Raw genomic sequence first — 10,355 nt, 5'->3', positions numbered from 1 at the left:
CAATGCCAGGGTTGTGGGTTCGTTTCCCACAGGGGGCCAGTATGAAAAAATGTATGCACTCACTAACTGTAAGTCGCTCTGGATAAGAGCGTCTGCTAAATGACTTAAATGTAATTGAACAGACCAAAACATAAATACAAAAATAACAGAGATTTCAGTTAATTGCTCAGGACTACTTGCACACAATGATTACATCAAGCTTGTGACTACAAATGTATTAGATGCATTTGCTGTTTGTTTTGGTTGCATTTCAGATTATTTTGTTTTGTGGGGGGGGTTTATAAATTATCCTGTACGAGCTTATGTGCCGAATACATTACGATGTTACAGGTGTCAAACTTATGGGCATGTGGCAGCAGTATGTAGGAGGGAGAAGTGTGCAGAAGGGCATGAGACAAAGAAATGTGTAGCAATGGGGAAAGTAGTGGTATGTGCTAATTGTAGGGGTGGCCATGGGGCTGAGGTTGAGGTTTCCAGGGTAAGAGTAGTGAAGAAGTTGTCATTTGCTGAGGCAGTGAAGAAAGCAGAGGAAGATGGGTCAAGGGGGGGAGTGGTGAGAGTAATAGATATGTACCAGTACAGAGGGATAGGCCAACAAGTGATATATGTTTCAGTAAGATTGGATTTTCAGCGTTTATAGCAATGGTTATTAATTGTACTGCAGGGATGGAACGTAAGTCGAAGAAAATTGAGGTTGTGGTGGCAGCTGCAGAGAGGTATTTGGGTGTGCGAGACTTGACATCAGAAGAGTTACAGGGAGTGTTAAGTGGTTATGTCCCATCATTTCAGGTTGAGGGCATGAGGTAGGAATGAATATATTTAAATAGTGGAGAAGGGTGGTGTTAATTATTAACAATAATTTTGAATTTGTGAGTGTAGTGTTAGATGGTAGGGTATTTATTTTATTTTTCAAGCAAAATATAAGGGAGTTGTTTTACAGTCTAGTAGGTGGCGGTAATGCAACACAGTGGATGCCAACCGCCGTTAAACCTCAATGAAGAAGAAGAAGATGATGAAGAAGAAGAAGAATCATCCGACAGTTTCTGTATCATGGTGGTTCGGAGGCAGTGGTTTGTGTGAATCTGCGACAGCATTGTTGCGAGGGTGTTCACTCCCATCGGCTCTTTTGTGTACCAGAAACATATAAGACAAAATAACATTAGCTAATAGTTTGGCCTACATAACTACCGGTTATATTGTCAGGGTACATTAGAATGATTTAACTAGCTAGCTAACAGTTACATACCATATGTATAAATTCACTGGTGGGCAGCTTTGTTGCGCCCCTCTTACCTCAACTTTTTAATTACGCCGACAGACATTGTTGCTCGTTGTGAATTCGGTGTCCTTATGTATACTCCATGCCAGACAGAGGGAGGGGGTCGTTGATATGTTGGTTCAAACCAGCTATGAGTCCAGTGTAGCAGCTAATCCCATATTCTTTGCCATTCATGTTTCTCAATTAACCATAAAAGTCCCGTAGAATGACGTTCAGCTCCGTTTTTGTTGTATTACCAAACTCAAAGTATACAGTACCTTTTTGTGCACACCAGTCAGTGAAGCAGGTAAGTACCCACTTTGTTTGTTTCGCGATGTTCTTTTCGGGTTTTCTCATTAATCTAAACGCTTATTTTCTACATCGGCATGTCAAACTATTGTTGATGTAGCCACTTTATCGAGGTGAAAAGGCTAAACGTCATCGTACGGTATCACATACACAAGGCTAAATGCTGTTTTAGCCAATCAGGATCCAGTATCCAAACTACCCGGTTTATAAACAGTTATGAAACATTGTTATTTACTAAATTAACGTTGTTGCCAAACTATCAAAACGGCCGTTTCATATAGCATTTCACATGCGTAAAATAGTCCACATATCTAAAGACCACATTACTCCCACCCTCTGTCATCAAAAGCCAAGAAACACAAAATATGCTCAATTTGGGTGCATTTAAGATGTGCATTGTTGCACTGAAATTCATCTTTGGATAAGTAATCAGATTTACGAGTGCAAGATATCTGGAATAGGCTACATTCAAGATTTTATTCTACTTTCAGTTGATTAACAATTAATTACAGGTCATTATAAAACACATTTTTAAACATTTACATTTTGCAGATGCTCTTATCCAGAGTGACTTACAGTAGTGAGTGCATACATTTTTGTACTTTCGTACTGGTCCCCCATGGGAATCGAACCCACAACCCTGGCGTGGCAAGTGCCATGCTCTACCAACTGCGACAAAAATAGAATACTCAAACATTTAGGGTGCACATTGCACACCCACTAACAATACCATAGCAAAAAAACAATGTAAAAACCTTAATGCATCAAGTACAAGGGAGGAGCGAAAACCAACCGTGGAATAACGAGTTTGACACGTGAATTAGAGGATACCAACCAACACAAGTTGCAATTCTCACCTGACTCCAGGACAGGCTGAACAGCCTGGATGATGGAATGATCTTTCCTATGGGTTTCTCCAGTGACCCTGCTTCAGGATATCACACAGATGTTGGGGCCTTGCTTCAGCATGTTGCACAGCTGGCCATGGGGGATTGGCCTATGGAGTAATGTAGAATACATAGTATAGTATACACCCAATGTAGCTTTTTGGAGCCTTGTATGACAGCTCACTGGATTCAAAAATATGGGTACTCTGCATTCACCATGAGTTGGCATTCCATGCCTGCTGTAGCCTAGACATCTTCTGGAGACATGCTCCATGTGGCTCCCAAGGGACAGTCTCTGCATACCGGTGGATTATTGCAGAAAGGTTCCTCTGATATCCCTCCGATGGTAGTAAATGTTTCTTTATATACAGTAGCTGCCACGTTCTTCTGAGGAATGTCAGAGGGAGCCTCACTGCAATAATCCACCGGTATGCAGAGACTGAAGTTGGGTTTGAAAACCAGAAGACAAAGTAGTACCTTTTTAGGGCTTCAAACGGTCTTGAGCAAATGTTGTGAACTTTGTGAAATTGTAGTCTGAAGTCACTGATTGCAGGGAATGTTATTCACAACGCTACAACGGAAGGAGAAAAAGCAAAAATGTTACACCTGCCCGGGCCAAACTGTTTAATTGCTAATGAGCCACGTTACAATTCCCACCAAGTGGGTTAACCCCATTGGTGCGATGCGTTAGCGCACTTGCCTTTTACACAAGCGTCCTGTGTTTGCAGCCATGTCCCTTCTGGCGCTATAATGTATAAACTACACCCTACCCGGTATCTATTAACCATTATTTGAAGACCTAAAAATTAGAAATGTTGGCCATATTAGTAAAGTCTATTCTACCAAAATGACATGAGAAATGTTTTGATAATGGCTTCACTACTAAAATGAGAATTTGTTAATGCTTTCAAATCTGAAATATAACTATGAGATATTAAACTCATTTAAATGATCAATTAACAACCCCCAATGTAATGAAATACCTAAAGGATGTTAAACCAGTCAGAAATGTGTCTGTCATGCTCATAGAGAAGGTCTTCACTCCTGCTGGTGTCCATGTCTTCAGGTAAACTCAGGGCCAGTGAAAGACCCGAGGGAACACAAAACACATACAAGTTAAGCCTACTTTTAACACAGGACATTTGTCAATAACAAAAATGTCAGTTATACTCACAGCAAGGTCTCTTCACTACTGCTGGGATCCTCTGAAGAACCCATAGCCAGTGATATGAACCTGAAGGACAACAAAATAAATGGAATTCACATTAGTTATTCCAGCAACTCCATATCATGAACATACCAAATCCTCTCCAATTAAAATAGTAAAAGTCATAATTGTATATGTATCCATTGACCGTTTATTACATGGGACCAGCATAATTTGGTGATTGAAATACTCACCACTGGTGTCCTCATTGAAGTTTGACTGGCCTTATCCCAGGTTGGGCTTCCAATCATTTCACTATATGTAAATATAGGGGATGACAATAGTATTTCAGGTGGTCGATAGAGAAGGGAAACAAGATGGCGTATTGAACACAAAGCAGTAAAATTCACCTCAAGATAAAAACATAATATTCAATATCAGGAAGTTAGACTAAATATTAACATTTCATATATTCGAGGGTAATAACATTCAATCTGGATAATAACACAAAACAAATTATAAGGCTAGAGAAATGTATCGACAAATATTACAACAACACGCAATACCCAAACATGACTGAAGATAAACGAGGAGAATCAATCTCCAAGAGAAAACGAGACTCCTCGACTGATACAGATGATTTATGCTTTTCACCACTCGGACTGGTAAGTGTGGAAAGCGACCTGTTGAAGTCGATAAATGACAAACTGGGCATACTGGAGTTGGTCAGTAATGATGTAAAAGAGTTGAAGGCGAGTCTGGAAATGAGTGACGAAAAGTTGCGATAATGGAGAGCGATACAAAAAAACTAAAAGGGACAGTCACTAGGATGGAAACGGACATTAAGGAACTTAAAAAGGAGAACAACTTTCTGAAAGAAGCCTTACTAGATATACAAACTAGATCGATGAGAGAAAATCTAGTACTTACGGGTATCCAGGAAAAGGAGGGAGAGATTACAGAAAGAATAGCGAGGGACTTCTTTCTTACAGCGCTGCAGATTCCACTCGAGGCTGTCGATAAAATCCAACTTGAACGTGTACACCGTTTCGGACAAAGAGGGCAGAGATATGAGCGTCCAATCGTTGCCAAATTTGCCTTTTTTAAGGACAAAGTAATGGTTAAAAGCCTAGGAAAAAGACTTGCTGGCACGAAAATAGGCATGAATGATCAGTTCCCGAGGGAGATTGCAGAACGGCGCAAAGTTCTGTACCCAATCTTCAAGGAAAACAGATTAAAAGGGAAGCGTGTTGCTCTCGTTGTTGATAAACTGTAGATTGACAACCAAATGTTCCGCGACACAAAGACTACTCATTTACATTTTACATTTACGGATTACTTTATCCTATCCCAGGTATTCCTTAAAGAGGTGGGGTTTCAAATGTCTCCGGAAGGTGATGAGTGACTCCGCTGTCCTGGCGTCGTGAGGGAGCTTGTTCCACCATTGGGGTGCCAGAGCAGCGAACAGTTTTGACTGGGCTGAGCGGGAACTATGCTTCCGCAGAGGAAGGGGAGCCAGCAGGCCAGAGGTGGATGAACGCAATGCCCTCGTTTGGGTGTAGGGACTGATCAGAGCCTGAAGGTACGGAGGTGCCGTTCCCCTCACAGCTCCATAGGCAAGCACCATGGTCTTGTAACGGATGCGAGCTTCAACTGGAAGCCAGTGGAGTGTGCGGAGGAGGGGGGTGACGTGAGAGAACTTGGGAAGGTTGAACACCAGACGGGCTGATGCATTCTGGATGAGTTGTAGGGGTTTAATGGCACAGGCAGGGAGCCCAGCCAACAGCGAGTTGCAGTAATCCAGACGGGAGATGACCAGTGCCTGGATTAGGACCTGTGCCGCTTCCTGTGTAAGGCAGGGTCGTACTCTCCGAATGTTGTAGAGCATGAACCTGCAGGATCCATGGCTATTCTGAAAGTTCTAATAGAGGAGTCGAATAATGGAACACCCAATACTAGTCATGGTAGGGATTGTAATAATAAAACATATTTATAGTAGGTATAGTAATTTATAAAGGGATAAGACAGTATTACAAGAAAAGATAACAAGCTAAATAATACATCTTCAAATACAACTAAATTAGAACACAAGTACTCAATCTACATAGTGGAGATAAAAACATAGCAAACAGAAGACATAGAAGGCACAGTGTGGGGATATGTGTGGATGAATTGTGATGGAAGGCGTAGTGTGCGTTTTGGTGTTTGAATAAGTGTGGCATTAAGTAAGTGAGAAAGGAAATGGTTGCATATCCCAGAACCAACATGTGTCTGTGAGCAGGGGTTGTGAGAGAGAGCTTTCAATTTTGTGCAGGTGAAGGATATACATTTTAAAGTATAGTATACATCTAATATATTTTTTATTGTCCTATCATGATGGAACGATCCCCAACCCTATATCCTATACACCCACCTGAGCGACCCATACACCAAAGAGAAGTCCCCATCTGTTTTATGGACCTGCTGTGAGTTGCCTATATGCAGCCAAAACAGGAAAATAAATGTGGTCAGAGACCCACTTGAGCAGCACCACCCCCTCAAGATTCTGAGCCTGCCTGGCAGGGTTGGTCCTACAAAGCCAGAGCCCCCTGATGGGAGAGCATTATATACAAGGAAATTCTCAAAGCTGCTAATGAGAACCTTGACGACCTTGTACCTAGCCGGTGGGGATTCCGGTGGGGTACCCCCACCCAGGTAGTGGCAGTGCTGGCAACACTGGCTGCAGTAACCCATGGGGAGGGGGTCACACTCGGACAATAAGAGAGGGGGCTTATCATTGTGGCCCAGGTGGCACAAAAATAATCAAAGGTCTGACTGCACAGAGATGCTTGGGAAAAATGGTTACAACGGGGGACCAGAGTGTTTGTGTCTCAGGTGAAGATGGTGGATCTGATCTCCATCACCTAAGACTTGACATAGATTAAATAGATTAATCAAATCTCACATTGTTTTCAATTTCTGCTCAATCTTGCATGCTTTCTCAATCAGCTGTAACTGTATATGATTTCGTAAATCAGGTCCTTTCTTGAGTTGGGCTCTGGGATGTAACAACCGTTGAGCATCTGATTTTATGGTTGATTGTGGAGGAGGGGGGTTGAGTGTGTTAGAGTATGTGAGTATGTGCGTGTGTGTTTATCCCACATCTGTTGCAAGGGGGTAAGGATGTTAGGGAGAATATAGGATGAACCACAATAATTGTTTGCTAAAATAATAATTGCTTGTCAAAAATGAAATGTAATACAATGGCAATTCGGGTTATATGTTAAAATCCTACGCATGAACTGCCGACATTATTACGCATATTAATTGAAATGATGGAAATTTAAATATGCAAGATATTTGAATAGATATATTTTTTAAAATAGTTATATATGTATATATACAGTGAGGGAAAATAGTATTTGATCCCCTGCTGATTTTGTATGTTTGCCCACTGACAAAGTCATGATCAGTCTATAATTTTAATGGTAGGTTTATTTGAACAGTGAGAGACAGAATAACAACAAAAAAATCCAGAAAAACGCATGTCAAAAATGTTATAAATTGATTTGCATTTTAATGAGGGAAATAAGTATTTGACCCCTCTGCAAAACATGACTTAGTACTTGGTGGCAAAACCCTTGTTGGCAATCACAGAGGTCAGATGTTTCTTGTAGTTGGCCACCAGGTTTGCACACATCTCAAGAGGGATTTTGTCCCACTCCTCTTTGCAGATCTTCTCGAGGTCATTAAGGTTTCGAGGCTGACGTTTGGCAACTCGAACCTTCAGCTCCCTCCACAGATTTTCTATGGGATTAAGGTCTGGAGACTGGCTAGGCCACTCCAGGACCTTAATGTGCTTCGTCTTGAGCAACTCCTTTGTTGCCTTGGACGTGTGTTTTGGGTCATTGTCATGCTGGAATACCCATCCACGACCCATTTTCAATGCCCTGGCTGAGGGAAGGAGGTTCTCACCCAAGATTTGACGTTAAATGTCCCCGTCCATCGTCCCTTTGATGCAGTGAAGTTGTCCTGTCCCCTTAGCAGAAAAACACCCCCTTAGCATAATGTTTCCACCTCCATGTTTGACGGTGGGGATGGTGTTCTTGGGGTCATAGGCAGCATTCCTCCTCCTCCAAACACGGCGAGTTGAGTTGATGCCAAAGAGCTCGATTTTGGTGTCATCTGACCACAACACTTTCACCCAGTTCTCCTCTGAATCATTCAGATGTTCATTGGCAAACTTCAGACGGGCCTGTATATGTGCTTTCTTGAGCAGGGGGACCTTGCGGGTGCTGCAGGATTTCAGTCCTTCACGGCGTAGTGTGTTACCAATTGTTTTCTTGGTGACTATGGTCCCAGCTGCCTTGAGATCATTGACAAGATCCTCCCGTGTAGTTCTGGGCTGATTCCTCACCGTTCTCATGATCGTTGCAACTCCACGAGGTGAGATCTTGCATGGAGCCCCAGGCCGAGGGAGATTGACATTTCTTTTGTGTTTCTTCCATTTGCGAATAATCGCACCAACTGTTGTCACTTTCTCACCAAGCTGCTTGGCGATGGTCTTGTAGCCCATTCCAGCCTTGTGTAGGTCTACAATCTTGTCCCTGACATCCTTGGAGAGCTCTTTGGTCTTGGCCATTGTGGAGAGTTTGGAATCTGATTGATTGATTGCTTCTGTGGACAGGTGTCTTTTATACAAGTAACAAGCTGAGATTAGGAGCACTCCCTTTAAGAGTGTGCTCCTAATCTCAGCTCGTTACCTGTATAAAATACACCTGGGAGCCAGAAATCTTTCTGATTGAGAGGGGGTCAAATACTTATTTCCCTCATTAAAATGCAAATCAATTTATAAAATTTTTGACATGCGTTTTTCTGGATTTTGTGGTTGTTATTCTGTCTCTCACTGTTCAAATAAACCTACCATTACAATGATAGACTGATCATTTCTTTGTCAGTGGGCAAACGTACAAAATCAGCAGAGGATCAAATACTTTTTTCCCTCACTGTTAACCTGCTTCTGTTTTGTGGGTGGCACTGTGTGCTGTTTTCGATGGATGGGTCCTGGCCTCTCGGGGCCCTAGGGATCCGGAGGGACGGGGGTGGGATGCCGATCACTGGGATGATGGCTCAACTTGGGATGGGGAGGGGCTTTAGCGGGGCAATTAGTGGAGAACAATTGGAGGGTTACTTAGTAGCAATGCAAATATCATGGTACAGCTATATGGACACTCAATCATTACTGTATTTTTTATTGGTAAATTTACAAACATATATAATGATGAATAGACTTGAAACTTGTACTGTATCTCATTATGGTGTATGGTGAAATAAGTATAGCCAGTTATAATTGTAATGGCTTAGCAGATAATAACAAAAGAAGAACAATATTTACATGGCTCAAAGAGAAGGAATATAATATCTATTGTTTACAGGAAACTCATTCAACAATTCTAGATGAAGTTGCGTGGAAAAAGGAATGGGGGGGGAGAAATATACTTCTCCCATGGGCAAAGAAACTCAAAAGGGGTGACAATATTAATTAATAGTAATTTCGATCCGAATGTGCAAATTGTCCAAATAGATACTCAAGGTAGATGGATTATTTTAAATATGTTATTGGAACATAAACATATATGGCTCATTAACCTTTACGGACCAAATAATGATGATCCACACTTCTTTGACAATATATATAATAAATTATCAACCCTGCAAGCAATTCAAGACAATATTATTATGGTGGGGGATTATAATACTGTTTTAAATAGCTTAATGGATCGTAAAGGAAATCACACCACAAACAATCACCCTAATGCTCTTAAGGAAATCGTGAATGTCATAAATACATTAGAACTAGTAGATATATGGAGGCTTAAATATCCTGATCTAGTGAGATATACATGGCGGCGACTCAATCAAGCTAGTCGTCTTGACTTCTTTCTTATGTCATTCTTGTTGGCACCAAAAAGATTAAAAAGTGTTGATAGGGGACAGAATGCGGTCGGACCATCATATAATTGGCATATACATTACTCTTACTGAATTTCCATGTGGGCGAGGATATTGGAAATTTAATCAAAGCCTATTGGATGATAATTTATTTTGAACTAGGACAAAGGAATTTATAACTGATTTTTTCCGACATAACATAGGTACAGAAAATCCCCTTATTGTATGGGATGCCTTTAAATGTGCCTTTAGAGGCCATGCAATTCAGTACTCATCTCGAAAACAAAAGCAATTTAGGTCAAAAGAGTTTATACTAACAAAGGAAATAGAAGATCTATCAGAACAGATAGATGTCAATAAAAACTGTACCATAGAGGCTCAGAATAAATTAGAGGAAAAACAAAAATAAATTGAGAAACTTATTCAAGAAAGATCAAGTGTAATATATTATAAAAATAAAGCAAACTGGATGGAATATGGGGAAAAATGCACCATTTTTTTTTTTCAACATAGGAATGCTACCAAAAACAATTTAATGAAACTGGTTACAATTGACGGAGTCACCCATGATTCACCAAATTATATTTTGAAGGAGGAAACAAAGTACTTTAAGCAAATGTTTTCGTTTCAGTTGCCTCCATCTCCTTTAACTGAAGCTAATTGTAGAGATTTTTTTTCTATTGATAATGTAAAATTAACAGCCATACAGAAAGACTCATGTGAAGGTGAAATTACAGAGGAGGAACTTCTGGATGCAATTAAAGACTTTATGTCTGGGAAAACTCCAGGGTTGGATGGCATACCAGTCGAGGTATACCAAACC

The sequence above is a fragment of the Coregonus lavaretus genome (genome assembly GCF_964263955.1).
Source record: "Coregonus lavaretus genome assembly, chromosome: 15".
In the NCBI taxonomy this organism is placed as follows: domain Eukaryota; kingdom Metazoa; phylum Chordata; class Actinopteri; order Salmoniformes; family Salmonidae; genus Coregonus; species Coregonus lavaretus.
Note: the sequence above shows the minus strand (reverse complement) of the source record.